Source organism: Felis catus, chromosome A2 (assembly GCF_018350175.1).
Source record: "Felis catus isolate Fca126 chromosome A2, F.catus_Fca126_mat1.0, whole genome shotgun sequence".
In the NCBI taxonomy this organism is placed as follows: Eukaryota; Metazoa; Chordata; class Mammalia; order Carnivora; family Felidae; genus Felis; species Felis catus.
Window position 1 is genome coordinate 147,802,198 of NC_058369.1, and position 18,745 is coordinate 147,820,942.

The 18,745-nt window shown below is 46.3% G+C and overlaps 1 long non-coding RNA gene across 2 annotated transcripts in view; it reads left to right on the forward strand.

Annotated features, from left to right (window-relative positions):
- LOC109497618 overlaps positions 1–18,745 on the forward strand; it is a 143,524-nt gene that overhangs the window by 59,683 nt on the left and 65,096 nt on the right. For both annotated transcript variants that reach the window (XR_002737263.2, XR_006594584.1), the window contains one exon: positions 4,751–4,970. This is a non-coding gene — a long non-coding RNA (uncharacterized LOC109497618). The remainder of the gene's footprint in view (positions 1–4,750; positions 4,971–18,745) is intronic.

The following is an 18,745-nucleotide window of genomic DNA, read 5'->3' on the forward strand; positions in this document are numbered from 1 at the left end:
TCAACATTTTAACAATGTTTGTTCTTCTAATCTGTGCGCATGGAATGTTTTTCCATTATTTTTGTGTTTTCTTCAATTTCTTTCATAAGCTTTCTATAGTTTTCAGTGTATAGATTTTTCATGTCTTTGGTTAGGTTTATTCCTTGCTATTTTTACAGTTTTTGGTGCAATTGTAAATGGGATCAATTCCTTGATTTCTCTTTCTGCTGCTTCATTATTGGTGTAGAGAAATGCAACCGATTTCTGTGCATTGATTTTATATCCTGTGACTTTGCTGAATTCATGGATCAGTTCTAGCCATTTTCTAGTGGTCTTTTGCGTTTTCTACATAGAGTATCATGTCGTCTGTGAAGAGTGAAAGATTGACTTCCTTCTTGCCAATTTGGATGCCTTTTATTTCTTTGTGTTGTCTCATTGCTGAGGCTAGGAATTCCAACACTATGTTGAGTACCAGTGTGAGAGTGGACATCCTTGTCATGTTCCTGACCTTAGGAGGAAAGCTCTCAGTTTTTCCCCATTGAGGATGATATTAGCAGTGGGTTTTTCATATATGGCTTTTATGATCTCGAGTTATAATCCTTTTATCCCTACCTTTTTGAGGGTTTTTATGAAGAAAGGATGCTGTATTTTGTCACATGCTTTCTCTGCATCTATTGAGAGGATCATATGGTTCTTTAAAAAATTTTTTTTAATGTTTATTTATTTTAGAGACAGAGAGACCACAAGTGGGGGGGGGGGTGCAGAGAGAGCTGGAGACAGAATTTGAAGCAGGCTTCAGGCTATGAGCTATCAGCACAAAGCCCGATGCGGGGCTCGAACTCACGAACCATGAGATCATGACCTGAGCCGAAGTCGGACACTCAACTGACTGAGCCACCCAGGTGCCCCTCTTATCATTTCTTTTATTCTCCATGATTTTGTCTTCTGTATCGCTGATTTACTACTCTGCTTCATTTATCCTTGCTGCTGTGGCGTCCATTCGCTATTGCATCTCAGTTATAGCATTTTTAATTTCGTCCTGACTAGATTTTAATTCTTTTATCTCCACAGAAAGGGATTCTATGCATTTTTCAACCCCAGTTAGTATTCTTATTGTCGTGGCTCTAAATTCTAGTTCAGACATCTTGCTTGTATCTCTGTTGATTAAGCCCCTGGCTGTCATTTCTTCCTGCTGTTCCTTTTGGGGTGAATTCTTTCATTTTGTCATTTTTGAGGAAGACAAAAATTAAAACAAAAAGCAAAAATTAAAAAATTAAAAATAAAACAAAAAATAAAATAAAGGAAGCTATATCCTAGGTGTGTTTTGTTCTGCTTGTTGAAAGAAGCTTGATAGAATAGAGAAAAAAGGGAAAGAAAAAAGAGAAAATTTAAAAAAGAAGATAAGAAAAAAATTAAAACATATATAGAATAAAGTAGAATAAAATGAAATAAAGTTAAATAGAATAAAAATTTACAAAAGAATAAAAACCAAAAAATGTTTAAAAATTTTTTTAATTTAAGAAAAGAGAAAATAAAACTATAATTTTCTCTTTCTGTATCCCAGAAAAAGAAAAGAAAGGAGAAAACAAAACAAAACAAATTCATAAAAAACAATTTGAATAAGAATAGAAGAGAAAAATCTGAAATAAATGAACTAACAAACAGAATGAAACCCAAGTGAAGTTGCATCCAGTTTCCTGTAGAACTCAAACTATGTAGCACTCTATAGTCCATACACCAAGCAGATGAAGAGACTTGTGCTGTTCTTCTATGAGATGTGGTTGGAGGGTGCAGTTGAGTGGGACTTGGTGTAATGGCTCTTTTCTCAATTAGGTGGTGCTGCTTAGCTTACTGGGGTGGATCAGTGTGGTCTGAATGCATGTGGGTGCATATGTGCACATATGGGAGGCGTGGAAATAGTTTCACCCAGCTTCCTAGTCTTTGGCACAGGAACTTTGCACTTTCACCTGAAATCAAGCACCCCTCCTTTGTCTCAGGCCTTCCTCCACACCCAGTCTATATCCTGTCTGTGCCCAAGCCATCTTCCTGCCAGGTGGCACCTCCATCCAGACTTTTATCACAGATGGGGCTGTGTTTCAAATCCCCTCACTTTAGAGACCTGTGTCTTGGGCCCGCTCTACTCTCTGGGTGAGGTTTCACTGAGGAATGGCTGGTACCCCCAGAAAATGTTCCCGCGATTGTGCAGTGGCAGAGGTTCAGAGACTGTGACAATTCACAACACACAGCCCATGCCACGTTACACCATACTCTGAAGTCTTTGTCCCAATACCAACAAACGTGGCCATAGTGGTTTTAATTCTTACTGGATCCAAATTGGACACAACCCAGATATCCATTGACAAGTAAGCAGATTCACAAATTGTAGTAAATGCGCATGATGGAATCCTATTCAGCAATGAAAAGGAATGAATTACTGGTCTGAGCAACAATATGAAGAATGTCAAAAACATTGTGATATGTGAAGAAATCCAGGCGCAAAGACTACATAGTTTATCATCTCATTTATATCACTTTCTGCAAAAGGCAAAGCTGTGGAGACTGAAAGCAGATCAATGGTTGCCAGAGAGGTAGGGGAAGGAGAGGTGGCCAACAGGCACAATATTTCTATTGTGACAGAAGTATTCTATATCATGATTGTGGTAGTAGTTGCACATATATGTATGTTTGCTACAACTCACTGAATTAGACATTAAAATTTCACAGTTTTATTGTGTGTAAATTATACTTGATTCAAGCTGATTTAAAAGTAAGATACCTACTTGGCCTGATTTAGATTCGGAGAGTTGAGGCAAGTACTAGATGACCTTCCAGAAGTGGTTCAACCAGATGTCACTTGTTATGGTGTAGATTACTGGTATCTGGCGGGGTAGAGGGATTTGCAGGGAGGGGATGGGGTGGAGCATGTAGAGATCTAGGAGGGAGGGGTGGTATTACTGCATGAGGATGACCACAAACTCATCCTCGGTGCACCTTCACCCTGGGAGGACATCCAGCGTGTTTAAGGAAAGGAGAAACTCTGCTTTTCTTAAAACCGAGTATGAAAGGGACAGAGGGTCGGGATCGCAGTTTGGATGCACGATGTAACTCTGCCAGCTGCATTTAATGTGTTGCTGTTCTGAGTCACCCAGTTTATTAACAGCAGCCATCGAAAACCATTGTAGTTTGGTACTGGCTGCAGCTTCCCTTTCCACTGTGACCACCCACCCTTCCCCTGTAGGAATTCTTTGCCCGAAACCCTGGTGTCCAGGAAGTTATTTGTGGAATAACTTTTGCATAACTGTTTACTAGTCAGGCTTCTCTGATTGTGAGGCAAAGAGACACACAGAGAATTACAAGGAAACACAAGGAATTACAAGGGGACAAGGGGAAGCTAGAAAACCAACCATTTAGCTGCTCAGTCACCTGGATCCTGGTTTGTCCTATACTAGGGTGTGCAGAGGCTCACATAAGACGCAGAGTGTGGCCCCCTCAGGGAGCACCCTGAGCTTAAGTGATTATTCTCCATGATAGTTTCCAGAAGTGGGGTGTGGTATGTTGGTGACTTTCAGGGTGACACCCATCCGCCAGGTTCTGTAGATGACTTAATATTCATAGAGCCCCTAGAACCAGGCTGGCACGGAGAGAGTGCTATGTGTTACCTCCTGACCTATCTAAGTAAAGGATGGCTTCCCTTGCATTCCAGCACTTAGATGATTTCTTTCTTTTTACACACTGAGTCCTGGTCCACTTCTCAAGTTTGGTGTTTCCTCTTTTAACAAGCATCCTTTGGAAATGCTAAGAAAAGAGAAAACAGGAAAACCCACTTGGATTCCTTTTCTTAATCAGAAACTGTGTATGTGGCCAGCAGTAAAGTCTTGATGGATTCCTCAAAACACCACTAAAAATGAGTTAAGATATGAAAGAAAACTGGATGGGTGGGTGGGTGAGTGGATGGATGGGTGGATGGGTGGATGGGTGGATGGGTGGATGGATGGATGGATGGGTGTATGGGTGAGTGGATGGATGGGTGGATAGATGGAAGAGTTTGCCATTACTCAGGTAAGAAGGCAAAGGGAAGGGTGAATTGTGTGACAGGTGTGTACATGGCTGAAGAGAGGAAATTTTGGAGGGTTTAAGTATATGCTTATGGGTCCTTTGGCCCTCTTCAAATAAGGACTGCATGATAGATCGAGATTTTATAGGTTTAATATTCCCACCCAACACCCTGTGCTTTTACATCTGGATAAAAGGAGCTATAAATCTCTCCAGGCAGAATGACTGGGCCCTGCCTTTCTACCCTTCTCACTGAGATCTTACTTGGAAATACAGCTGAACAGTCAATGATGAATCATAGCATCTGTGGAACAGGCTAGATAAGGAACAATTTGCATTTTCATGTGATAATTCGCCACTCTTGGCATTTTCAAATTACCTATAGAGCCACATTAATTCTGTTGCCATAAACTACCACTCTGTACCCAAGTCACTGGGAAATGGGGACTCAAGTGGCAGGTTTGTTTGGCTTTACAAGAGTGGGAAGAACTTCATTTCTGTGATGCAGGGCATGTGAACCGGGCTGGCCCCTGGAAAGTGCCTTTTGTAGCAGCTTCGTGGAGCAAGGTTGTAGCTTCAGATCTACCTGAAATTGTCATCTTCCATGTCTGTATGTTACTTAGTTAAAAATAAACTAAACACAAATCACGCCCCCTACTCCCTTGCCTCACAGTGCAAAAGAGATGCCCCTTCAGCTGTTTCTCCTTTTCTCTTTCAGGAAGTATATGCTTTGATGGTGGTAAACCCTGAGTGGCTCCTACAACAGGATTGAGAAGGGTAATTTTGCAGGAGCTGTCCTCAGGGCTGGATGAACTCCCTGGCCCTGCAGAAGAAACCACTGTCTGATGCCTGTCTGCCTGCTTCCCAGTGGTCGCAGCTACTTGAAGAGGTGCCATGTGGACTAGTCTTTCACCAGCCACCGTGGACTCTGGCAGAAGGTGGGTGGTGTCAGATGAAGACAGAATCAACTCTTGATCTCCCAAAGTAGGGCTTCTCCTCTATGATACCTCCAGACAAAGACATTTCATGGTCTGCTGCTACCTGACCCCCACTCATTTTCTCCTAATTTTCACAATCCACGAAGTTCCCAATACACATCAGAAACCCTTATTGCTGCAGTGCAAATCCATTTCCTTGCCCCAAGCAGAGATGAGTCGTTCTCAAACTCTTGAGTTTACACATCCCTGCATTTCTTATACAAATTCTGAGAATGCTATCAAATACATTAATGAGGAGCCTTGTAAAAATGAGAATAATTTCTGTCTCTCTATCCTAATTTACATTTGTCCATTTCCTGAGGTTCCATTCTATTAAACTTTAATTTGCTCCCCTCTTATCCCAAGCCTTTCAGAGTCTTATATTGGAGATTTTGTTCATGCAGACAGAGTAGAGTCTCTGGGCTTTAATGGGTTACACTCATGGGCAGGCAAGATGCATTTTGTCTCTGAAGTGATTTTTAGATTGCCCACCCATCTGCTCAGGGCACGCTGGCATAAAGGAGAGGGTGTGCGTTGGCATGATAGCAAAGCAGAAGTGGTCATTTGTTTTAAGTTCTGTTTATTTTTGTTTTAGTATTCTTTGTGTCCCACTTTGCAGTGGTTGTTTTGAATGACATTTTGCTGCAAGATCTTCCAGTTTCTGTACTTATGAACTGAAGGGCGGGGGTCGGGGCCTGAGGCAATCCTATTCTCCTACTTTATCTTTAAAATATATGAAGAAAGCTTAGAAACGTAGAGTGCTTTTTGTTCCCTGGAAGGGAGCACCAGGGAAGAAATATATTAGATTGCGCCATATAAAGTTGTCATTTTTATAGGTCAAAAATGGTTAAATATCGCTGATTTCATATGGTTCAGTCTAGTAAAATCAAACCTCATTAGTTCAGACTAATTTGAAGAAGCTTTGTCAGAATTTGCTGGAGTGTGGCAAAAAGTCTGAATTATGAGACCATTTTAGACAGATGCAGCTTTATTGCACTGAACAGGAAATAGGTCAACAAAATAAGGTCCTCTACAAGTCCGTGGAGGGGATTTCTTTGGTTAATAAAGGCAATTTGTAATGAATCCACAAGTAGGTTTTGTAAAGGGTGCTTTAATCTAAGGTGTACTTGAGAATTCTTGAGAAGTTTGTTTTTTAAAGTAGCTTTAAGTAGTTTCCTCCAGATTTACAATATATGATTAGTTTGCTTACCAAATCCTTCCTTCAAGACCAGCAAGTGTATGGGCTGAAGTTTACCGGCTGAATGATTTCTTATTCTAAAATAGTGTATTCCAAATTAATGATGCTTGACTGCTCTATTCCTGACCTTGAGGTTGGACATTAGGTTAATGAAAATCAATGGAGACCGGCCCTCAAGTATTGGGGAGGAGAAAATATATTTGACAACAACATATGTGACTTAAAAAAAAATGAGGCTGGTTTTCTTGTGTGGGCTCATATATTGACTGTGGAGGCAGTTTCTGAGGCAAAGTTCCAACTGTGTTCGGGATAATAGCAGTAAACTTGGAAGGAGTCAACAGCATCCCACAGAACTGCTTTGAGGAGCAACATAATGTGAACGTCCAAGTTCCAACCTTTTGTGGCTTAAAAAAAAAATGCTCACATATGCTTATTCTCCTGGGGAAATATTTATTCCCATAAGAAATGATTTTTAAAGGTTCCCTGTAAATAATAGCAATTTCTCCACCACATTCAAGTTTATTTGCAAGCAATTTTATCAATTTTCTGCTTACCTGAAACCCTGAGGAGTGCATGGGGAGAGGGGGTGGGAGGACGAGGGAAATGGGGCTGAGGATTGGTGACCAGCAGAAACACAGACTGGTAGATAGTTTGATAAAATTGGAATCAGGTGTAACTTTTCAGGAGCTCACCAGTGGTGTAGGGCAAAGTTCATCCTCATGGGATTCCTGCTCTGGCTCCAACGATTCTAGAGGAAAAGTCCTTTCTCAGGGTAAGTGGGTACACCCCACCTTGCTTCTTTTTCCTGCACTGTCCTCTTTTGCTTTGAAATGTCAAATAGAACTCAGAGTTAGGGGCACATCTGACTAGGCTACTGGACAGAACTGACTGAGTTTGCAGTTACAGGTCTCTAAGAGCAGATAGGACACAAAAATGGGACCAGATAAAATACGGGAGTTACTTAACAGAGCAAAATAAAATAGACCCGTGATGGACCGTTTCTGTATCTCCCGTAGTTAACTCAAAATCTATCATGAACCCGTACAACCAAAAAGAGTGGTTGCACTGTATGTAAACTGAAACAACTAGATGAATGTGAAATGAGACCAATCCTTCCCTTGGTAACCTGCAAAATGGACGCCCCAGTGGTGAGGTCTTCTGGGTTTCTCTCCTAGCGAGTGCTGTGACAAGAGCACATCATGCTTGCCTCTGCGGCTGTGTCCCTGTCACAAGGGAGGGAGGGTTGCAGTCTGTGTGTTCCTCTAGCTCGGCGTGTGCCCCGCGACGGTTGGCTGCATTACAGCTCCGTGCCCCAATGTAACAGGAGCCCCACGGATGCCGCTTGAACTGAGCCTTGATCTTGCGTGCTGCTGTTTTAAATCCAGACTACTCTGATCTTGCCCTTGGCAGAGGTTCAGTAAGTCAGGCAACACCCACTGTGCCCCTACTATGTGCCGGGGACACGTAGTAGTGCTGGGAATCAGGGACAGAAACACAAGATGGAGCCCCTGGGCTGGAGCTGCTCCAGTGGGGGAGCCAGATGTCTAAACAAATAATTAGAGCACTGTGTAATTAGTGCTAATGGGAGGCGTGTGCAGAGTGCTCTGGGGCACAAACAAGTGACCAGCTAAGCCTCAAGTCACCACCCTCCAGCTGCTCCAAGAGGGTTAATATCACTGTTGTGCCCCCGAAAAAGAAGCTTTGTCCAAGGAGGCGTTGCTGCTGTGTCATCACACACACACATCACACACCTATCACAGGCACACCCCTGCAGGCCTCCCACCTCCTACAGAATGTCTCACGTCAGCTGTGCCCCCTCCTGGGCCATGGTGGAGACTGCCCAGGTGCTGCTTGCTTTAGGTAACTGCTCATGGCGGGGTGGGTGGTGGTTGTGGGTGAATTCCTGCATCTCACTGTGATCCTTCCCAGTGCCTTTTCCTCACAGGCTGCAGGCGGTCTAGGTTGCCCGATGGTCTCCATGGCAACGGGTCTCTCCTTCCATCTTCTACAAGTGCAGGGTGTCTCTTTGGAGGAGGGCGGGCCCCTGACCAGCGCCCAGCCAAGCTGAAGACTCTGTATCTGCCTCTCTGGGTTGTTTCAAGGCCTTAATTTTTTGCCAGGTATCAGCAGTAGACTAGGAACTCGTGAGGCTCTACTTGTCCATGCCTGACCCCCCGGCTTACTGCTGAATTTAAAGAGCCGCTGACGGTAGCTGCTCAGACTGAAGGTGACCGAACAGGTCCTGAATGTCCTGTCAACTGCCAAGGACAAGGTGGCCACGGCAAAGATGAGCCTGGAGTCAGTTCTGGACAAATTAGAGCATGTTGATTGCAGGGTAACTGGGATGACAGAGGGACTCACGTGAGGGGTGAACAAAGAACGTAGGGATACCCAGACGGGAGGAGTGTGACAGAGAACAACTAGCCGACCGAGTACCGCACAGAAGAGGGAGCAGATGCAGTCTGCGGGGCACTGTTAACTATCGCTGGGACCAGTGGTTGGAAGAAAAAAGGCCACACAAATTCCTTCCCCTTCCTCGTGTTTCTGAAAAGGCGCCTAAACCTTTCAAAGGTGGAAGGTGTTACCTTTGAGGAAGTGAGATCCCTGTCAAATCGGATAATCAAGCAGAAGCTCGATGGTCATTGGGTGGACATTCAGGTATAACGTGAGCCTTTAGTGTTTCATGCAAACCTGACTGGCCCCACCTGACACCCCTTGGTACCCACATTCTTGCCTGTGAAATGAGGAGTGAGGTCAGAGCGTGGCTCAGATACATTTGTTTTATAGCCCGGTGTTCAAACCCCATTTTCTAAACCTGATCCTACCTACATGATACCTAACCTGATGGATTTCAGGCACCGCCTGTTTTTCTGAGCACTTTCATATCCACGATCTCATTACCTCTTCTCCATTCCTCTATGAAGTGAATAGAACAGGTATGATCACAGAGGCAGGGAAGGTCAAGGGAATTTTCTAGAGGTTTTGAGCAAGTTAGAGGCAGAGCCAAGGCGGAGGCCAGGGCTCGGGTCTGCCAGTTCAGCCCATTGTCCTCTCTTGCCAGGGGCACGTTCGCTGGTGTTTCCACCTTGGGCACATGATGCCACAGAGAGGGGTTATCAGTTAGCAGTCTCATGCAACACACAGTGTGGCGGAAATAGTATATAAGTAAATTAAGCATCGTTTCCAGGAAAAAAAAAATGTCTGGCTGTCAGTTGTTCTCAACTTTGGGCTTTGCCGCTAGATAAACTCCGAGACACAAATCTGCTAACTATATGTGACGTGAATCCATGAGTTATGTAAAAGTGATTTGTGCCAGTGGATCGGGGTGGGGTATAAGTTGAATAATAACAATGTCTAATAAGTCTGAACTGGCCCTTCCTTAAAACTGGTAGTGGGCGTGTTGAGGAGGGAGGGGCTGGCCATGCGAGTCGGCTTAGTACCGCATCCAAGCTGAAAATTCAACAGGCATAATGTTGCCTGGGAAATTGAAACATCAAATGTCAAATAAGATCTCGCTGCTGCTCTAATTCTTTATTCAGGCCCCTGGGGAATAATGTATCCAATGTGACAATCCAATAAACTCTAACATCATCTCCACCACGTGCTATTGAAAAGCCCCTTCCTCTGCCTTCTTTAAATCATGGCGTCTGCTTCTTTTAATCAATCCAACTGAAGCAGTGAATGCAAATTGGAGACCATACTTTATATATGTATCTGCCGGACTTGTCAGTGGATGACAGGTCCATGGAAAACTTTCCACGCTGGCCTAAACTTGGTCTCCAAGTGAACCATGGTGATGACAAGACTTGCAGCAGCTACTCTTTCTTTCCAGGGACTCACGTGTCCTTTTATTGTTTTCCCCAGCTCTTGGTGACGTGGGAGGCAGAGCACAGTCTCCTGCCCCACTTAGGAGCTGTAACTTGCAGCCTGAACCTTGTTCACCTGTATGATGCCTAAGGGACAGTGAGTCAAGGGTTGGAGTAGGAGAAACTGGTAACGGAGGGTTGGGGCCAAGGTTTATTAGGTAGGTGACCCGCCTTATGTTTTGGAGCTGCCAGAGGTATTCGGGAACAGGCTGGACTATGGGCCAAGCTGGGATTCAGGGTAGCCTCCACGGTGGTGGTGGTGGGAGGGGGAAGCGACACATCTGGGAGGTCACCGAGTCCCAGACATGGTGCATTGATGTGCTATGAAGTCCCAATTCTTTCTCCGAAATGCCGACCTCAGCATTTATGCTGCGTCTACTCGCCTTAGACGCTGGAGAAGCGGGGGTGGGGGTGGCAGAGAGTGTGCTGCTGGTGAGAGAGGGGTGCTCTGACTTCACGGGACTGTCCTACTGGCCTGAGCAAAGCCCAGGAATGTCCACCTTCACTCTGCTCACGAAGCCCGTGGCTCCTTTTCCTACTCTGCGCCCTGCCGGGGTGAGGTGGTCTTCCCTGGAATCCTGACTTTGGAGAGGTCATAGCTGCGGCTCCCGTCATGGGTGGCCCACTGCCGGGGTCTCAGCCCGCAGAGAGAGCCAGTACTAGAAAATTCCTTCCTTATGTGGAGCTCAATTCCACCCCCTTTCAGCTTCCTCCATTGGCTCTCTTTATTTATTTATTTATTTACTTACTTACTTAATTTTAGAGAGAGAGAGTGTGAGCAGGAGAGAGGATCAGAGGGAAAGAGAGAGAGAGAATCCCAGGCAGGTTCCACACACAGCACTGGGGAGCCCGACAAGACACTGGCTCCCACAACCCTGGGATCATGACCTGAACCGAAATCAAAAGTTGGGTGCTCAACCAACTGAGCCACTCAGGTGCCCCCCGCTCTAGTTCTTAATCTGGAATCATACAAGGAAAATCCAACCTCTTCCCTGGGCTGTGTCCTGAAATATTGAAAGGCAGATGCCTCATCTCGCCTGCCACCAATGGTTTTCCCACCAATGGTTTTCAGACCCCTCGCCACCTGGTTACTCTGTCCTGGGTGTGAGTCAGTCAGTGGTTGCTGTGTTCACACTGTGGCACACAGGTGTGAACTCAAGTCTACACTGAAGGAGGCTTCTCATCCTTGGCAGGGAGGAGGTCAGAGCCCTGAGAGGAGCACATTGGTTTCCAGTATATGCTCCAGCGTAGACAGTCCTGCCCTGCCAGTCTTCCTCAGGAGAAGGAGGAGGGCACAGAGCTCCTCAGCGTGGAGCCGTGGAGGGTAGAACATCCATGAGCACCAGACACGGGACTGGACGCCAGGATCGTGTTCTCCTTCCCAAGACCCAGTGCTCGTGTCAGTGATAGAGGCTTCCGTCTTCCCAGTTTGGGTAGTCTGAATCCTTCCCAAAATCAGTGCAGGTCTCCTGGAAGGCACAGAGTCCACCAGCGTCCCCTCAGCCTCAGGATACAGTTAACAGTGGGCATGGCTGTGATGACCTCCCTGCAGTGGCATGAGGCTGACTCACTCAGTCCCCAGGCAGACTGAGCTCATCGAGAGCATGGCCAGACAATGTTGGCTGAAGGAGACTGTGATCTTTTGCTGTCATCATTGCTAGAGCTTCTTGAATTTTTTTTTTTTGTTGGAAATAATCATATAGAAAAGCTCCAAGTACAGTGCAAAAAAACTTTCTTTTTCCTGAATGATTTCCAAGTTTGTTGCCGACATAATGGCCGTGACCCATGAACCCTTTAGTTTATATATCTTACAAATAAGGACATGCCCTTATATGGCCATAAACAATCATCAAATGCAGGAAATAGATGGATACATCACTAACCTCTGATCCTCAGACCCTGGTCAGCTGCTCCAGCGATAATCTTTATAGCAAAAGGATCCAGTCTAGGCTCATACACTGCATTTCACTGGGACGTCCCCCCAGTCTCCTGGAATCTGGAACAGACTCCCAGTCTTTTCTTAACTCTCAAGACCTTGACACTTTGGAAGACTCCAGGCCAACTATTTTGATTAATGTACCTCACGTTGGGTTTGTCTGATGTTTTCTCATGATTAGATTCAGACTATGCATCTTTGGCAGGAGTTTCATGAAGTGATGCTGTGAGTCAGTTTTTGCTGTGTATTCAGAAAGCTCAATTAGCACTTCGTTAATGTGCCTCAGAGTGGGAGAGCCTATGGGACGCATTGCATCTTTGCGGGTGGTGCAAAATTCTGATTTGTCTCCATCCTATTGATACTAACTTCTATTTCTTGCTTAAGGTGGTGTGTGCCTCCCTTCACCAATGCAAAGTGACTCTCTTCCCCTTTGTAATAGCAGTGTGTGGAGATATTTTGTGATTAGGTAAATAGCCCATTTTTTTTTTTTACCAAACTTCAATTTGTTCATTTATCTATAGTAGTATGAACTCATGGTTTCATATTTTCATCAGTGGATGGTAACTTATTGTTGGTGTTTATTTTGATACTCCCATAGTCTTAGAGCTGCCCAGTGGGAGTCCTTCCAAGTTGGCTTTGGTATCCTTCTCAGATGTCCCTACCATTCTCTGAGTACTTCCTTACTTCTGGTGTAGTGGGATGCCCAGGTTCATCTTGCACTCTCCCTGCTCCTGGCCGGAATCACCCGTTGTCCAAGGACCCTGGGTCCTTTCAGTGGACAATGATACCAAGAAACCAAGATCTGGGGGCTAAGTGTGCTCATTGGTATTGGCATGGCTCCCAGACCCTCTTGGTGGACAGAGCAAAGAAGTACCTGCACGTGTGTTTATATGCAGATACGTGTACTTACACAGTTGTGTCTGTATTTATGTATTTTTCTATTGATAGACTAAAAACCATGCATTCGCGTACAATTCCCAAATTCTAATCTAGCACCTCAGAATTCACTGTAGTTTTCTTCCTTTTTGCATTTGTGGCTTCCTTCTCTAATAGTGGGAAATCTGGCTCCTGTGATTTCTAACATATTTTCTTACTTGATTGGCAGCCCTGTATGTAATCAATCTTCCATTGCTCCTGACACCCTTTCGTGGCACGGATGCTCTCCTCATCCGGCTTGGCCTCCCAGACTCTGCTGTGCTGTTGCCTCAGCCTGGTTCGAAGCCCTTCCCAGTGCTCAGCTGTTCCCACACCCCATGCCCGCTGCCCCTGCAGGGACTCTCTTCTCACCTCCTCAAGCTCATCACCCTGCTGAAGCTCCAACAGCCCAGGCCAGGCTTCCCCTGGCAGCCCAGCATCTCGTGAGAAACCCCTCACGGTGCTCAGGCTCCAAACCCTGAACTGAGCTGCCCTTCGGCGGGGCCTTCCTCTCTCCACTTGGCCTCCAACGTCCCATTCTGGGCCTCTGCACCTCCCCTCCGCCCCGGCCCAGGTGCCTACGTTTCTCCCCATCCCCATGGGTGCGTGGCCTGAATAGTTCAAGAAGAGAAGGAACAGGAAGAAGAAGCAGAGAGAATGCATCTAGCGTTCTTCATCTCAATCGCCAGGGCGTCCTTCTTGCTCTGTGCAATTGAGGAGGCCGGGACTGCTGCCTGGCAAATGCTAGGGTCTGCAAAGGCCTGTTAGCAGGGCAACCTGTACGTTGGCACATTAAGGTAAAGTGCAGTGGGGACCGAGGCCGCCTTTGGGTAATATGTAGATTATCCCATTTTGAGGCACATTAACGAAGTGCTAATTGTGCTTTCTGAATGCAATTTGGTGCCAGTTGCAGGAATAACTCTGGCACCTGCTTGGACTTTAGACTTGCAGATTAACTCAAATGGAAAGAGTGGCAAAACAGGGAATAATTTGTTCTCTAATAAGCCACTTGGAAGCCAACTCATTTCTACAGTTGGTGTCAGAAAAGTGCAGCTCACTGATTGGAATAGGAAGCTGTGTATCTGGTACACAGGGTTCTATGCCTTTTCTGCCACGACTTCCTGAACAGCTCACCTCACTTTGCATCCATTGGCCTCAATTTACCTTCCCACTATTGGGGATAGGCATAATATCATCCTGATTGCACAGATTGGTCCTGAAGAACCCAGTTGTCTGCTTCTGTCACTTGTATTCACACAGACAGCTCCGACTAGAAGACAGAGGGTCAGGAGAAGAGTGTCTGCATTTATGGCCAGTTCTCTCAGGGTGTGATCCTTGAAGTGGGGCCCCTGGACAAGCAGCACCGCATCCACCTGGGAGCTGGTTGGAAACATGAACACAGACCCTCCCACCCTACCTAGACCTACTGAATTGGAACCTGGGGGCAGGACCAGTGGTCACTGGTTGAACCAACCTTCCAGGTAGTTCTGATGCATGCTGAAGTTTTAGACGTGCGGATGACTCTAGGAAATGTGGCTCAACTCACCAGAGCAGGGTTTTTCTGAGCATTTACTATGAGGTTACTCCGCAAATGGTTCCTGAGCGCCTACCTGTGTGCCAGGCAATGTAGTGGGCCCTGCAAGTTGAATTGTGAACAAGACAGCATGGTTCCCACCCTCACTGGGCATGGTGCCTCATGAGCAATGCACTGAGCGAGCAAACAGGTGGGAAGCCAGGAATGGAAATGCAGGGGCTCGGAGGGAGAATCGTGGAGGGGACCTGGTTTAGATGGGGAGGTTGGGAAGGCGACTCTGAGCACGTGACATTTATGTAGCAGCCATGCTCTCATGGAAGCCATGGAAAGTTGGCTGGAAGGAGGTACCAGATAGGGAAGTTTGTGAACCCTCTCTTCTCTGCAAGGCAGTCAGAAGCGGGCAGGCACCAAGTGTGAGATGCGGGAACACACATATAGGCAGTCTCTCCCTCTTCCTTTCCTTGCATTTGCTCAGAGTTGGCTCTGGGGGAGGGGTCGTGCCTCCCTGCTTATCATACAACTGGGGGGAGTTGGCATCCTCATCATTTTCCAGGGACCAGATATGTACAATATTAAAAAAGAAATCATGTGATTTGCTGACAGCACTTAATGCGGAATTCAAGGGGCCTTATTATTCCTATACATCATGTCTGGCTTGCGACAGGCAGTGGGATTTCTGGGACCGAGGGGAAGCTCGCATGCCTTCCTTTGGGGGATGACAACTGTCGGCTAACTCCCTCCTTGGATGGGTGGTCCTTGAGGCTTCACCAGGGGCCATGCGGTGCAGAGGCGGGCATTAGGATGTAGTGGGGGAGCCTCCGAAGGTCGGGGCTGGTGTGCTCCTCTCTTGATGGTTGAACAATGCTGATCAGCCCAAGGTCTCTGACTGAGAGCAGCCGGAGGTGGCGCTCCCAAACCCGCTGACTGCTGACGCCACGTGTGCAGGGGGCAATATGTGCTTATGTTTCTGGACTCGGGCCAGAGGCTCTGATTGAGTTTTGAGATGAGAACAGATCTTCATCACTGAGCCACATTTCTCATCATGTGTGTGGGGTTCCTCTCACCCACTTGGGCAGGCATTCTCACCTTTGCCTCCTCCACCCGGTGCCTGGCAGATGAAAACACAACTATGAAATGACTGCATAGATGACTAGATGGGGCAAGGAATCGGGGAGTGCCCTGAAGTCAAGGAACATAGGTCCGTGGTGCAGGGATAGTCTATCCCCCCAGAGAGGACACATACTAGGGCATTTATCCTGTGCCCGGTTGGGTTATTCACCCTATTCTATGTGGAGACCTAGGTAGTGGGTTCCCCAGCTCGTGGAACGGTGGTCTCAGTGGCAACGTGGCATATGCCTGGCACTGTGCCTGGAGCCCATCAGGCATTCCAAACTGTTTTTGGATTAAGGCATTCAGTCATTTTTTCCCCTTAGGTCAGGGATTATTATGTTGAATATATCAATCTTCCTTGGTCTCCCCTGGGCTGTGTGGATGGGGATGCTGGGCAAGGCAAACTGCAGAGTGGGGAGCCCCTTGTCCACCTCCTGTCACCTCTGCAGGGAATGTCACAGGCAGTGTTTTAGCGGGGAGGATGGCCCAGAAAGGACTGGGGACGTGAGCCCTTCCTTTCTGAGCTGCTGCTTTTCTGTCATCCCTCACGTCTACACCTTGTGTACTTTTTGCACCTTGGAGAACAAATATTGTGTTGTCCATTTGTCCACAGTTCCCAAGAACTGCCAGCTAACCATCCTTGAGGTGGTGGGGGACTGGAGCATTCACCCCTTTTTGCCTCGTGATTAGGACATTGTGAAGATGCCTGCCATTCCTCTTACCTCTCGGTCACCCTCAAAGGGGCTAGGCAGACCCATTTGTATATGGGTGAGCTGGTGTGAGATAAAAGCATATATGCACAGAATTGTTCACAGTAGCTAAAAGTGGAAGCCACCCAAGTATCCGTCGACAGATGAACGGATGAACAAAATGTGGTGCGTCCATACAATGGAATATCATCCAGCCTTAAAAAGCAAGGGTTTTCTAACACACGCTATGGCATGGATGAATGTTGGAGACTCCTCCATTGCACTAAGTGCCATAAGCCAGACACAAGATGACAAATACTATATGATTCCACTTAACAAGAGTCACCTAGTATAGTCAAATTCATAGAGACAAAGTAGAATGGTGGTTTCTGGGGGAGGAGAAGTGGGGAGTTGGTGTTTAATGGGTACAGAGTTTCAGTTGCAGAGGATGAAAACGTCCTGGAGACGGATGGCGGTGATAGTTACACGTTATGAATGTACTTGCTGCCCCTGAACTGTGCACTTAAAACTGATTAAAATGGTAAATTGTATGTTATGCGTATTTTGCCACAATTTTAAAAAAGGAGCAAGTTGGTTTACAGTGTGGGCCATCTGGACACAGATGCTGGGGTGGAGTTTGGGCGGCAAGATGATTTTTAGGGATTAGCGCCTGTGGAGGAAGGGGGAGGAATTAGGGCTGGGAAGAGGTGCAAGTTGAACTAAATCTGCGAGGTGGGTCCCCAAACACCTGGAGGCTCTGAAGCGAGAAACGACAGTAAGGGAGACAATGACCCATCCTTCAATGCCCATGCCTCGCTCGACCCCCTTAGCTGAGGCTGACCTTGGAGGAGCTGTTGGTTACAGGGACTTCTGCTGACCACAGAAGAAGGGGCTGGGTGATGCTTTCCTGTGTCTACGACAGCTGAGAGATTGAAGGCCAAAGACTCATATGCAGAGGGCACTTGTTGGGATGAGCACTGGGTGTTGTATGGAAATCAATTTGACAATAAATTTTACTTAAAAAAAAAAACAATGCTAAAGGTGCAAATGCCTTCATTTACCAGGCTGGTGACACGTATACTCAGGCAGGGGAAGTGAAAGGGTCTAGAACCATCTTTTCCCCATGCTTGATTGCGTGCACGTCAGCTTCTTCAGTGGTCTGGTGCTTGGATCCCATGTTTGTCTCTGTCTCTGACCTCAGGGCTGATCACACCCACTAGACCTGCCTCACTGAATTCCATCCAGTGTGAACATACCTTGAATTAGTTAAAAGAAAAAAAAATACAATTATTTTCACATCGAATGGGGGTACTGATAATAAAGCAGTAATAAGAGTTCAGAAATGAACGGTTCAGGGACTAATTACATTGGTGACTGACTAGGAGTCTTTGTGCCGATCGTGATTTTTATGTTTGTATGCTCCATGCGTCAGTTTGCCATGCACATTACTCTGTGGGATCCAGTGAAGGATACAGCGTGGTGTCAGCCCTGGAAGATGCTCACTGTCCTGGAGAAGCAAGACAAGCTAAATGACAGGACTGGCCAACATCTGAGGAGTGCTCAGTGAGGGGGACAGACAGGTCTGAGGAAGACAAGGGCAAGGGCTCCTGGCCCTCCACCAGCCTTAGCACTCTGGAAAGCACTGCCCCCTGACAGTATGCTCAAAGTCCACAGATCATCTACGGAATGGACGTTTAATGAAAAAATAACAATTTAGCCAAAAAGTCATCATCCATGTCTCTGGCTGATGTCACAGAGATTTTCAAGCCCTCAAGCTCCATGCCAGCATCTGCATTCAGAAGGCCTGAGCTCTGTCCTGTGTGCAGACTCATTCCTGTTTCACACTATGCTGTCACTGTCAGGGTCTTTCTGGTCCCTTTCAACAGAATAATGCAATGCAAATTGTATTATTTGCTGTAAACGAGGTGGCTGAAAATAATAGAACTGTGTCGTCTCACAGTTCTGGAGACTAGAAGTCCAAAATCAAGGTATTGGCAGGGTCATGCTCCCTCTGAAACCTGTAGGGGAGAATCCTTCCTTCCTCTTCCTGTCTCCTGATGGTGGCCATCCATCCTTGACATTCCTTGGCTTACAGCTACATCACTCCAGTCTCTGCCTTTATCTTCTCGTGGCCTTGTCCCTGTGTCTCTGTGTCTTCGTGTAGCCATCCTTTCTTTTTAGAAGTACACCAGTCATATTGGATGCCCTATCCCAATATGATCTCATTTTAACTAATTACATCTGTGATGACCCTCTTTCTAAGTAAAGTCGTGTTCTGAGGTACTGGAGGGTTAGGACTTCAGCATCTCTCTCTCTTTTTTTGAGGGGGTGCAAATTCAACCCATGATAGGAAGCCAGTAAATACGTTAGCTGTCTCCTGGACACAGGCTAGAGGGGGGTGACCGATGTGACATTGTCTTTCCATGAGTATGTGCAGAGGGTACGTTATGCCTCAAAGCTGGTGGAACACCGGTATGTGCACACTTGG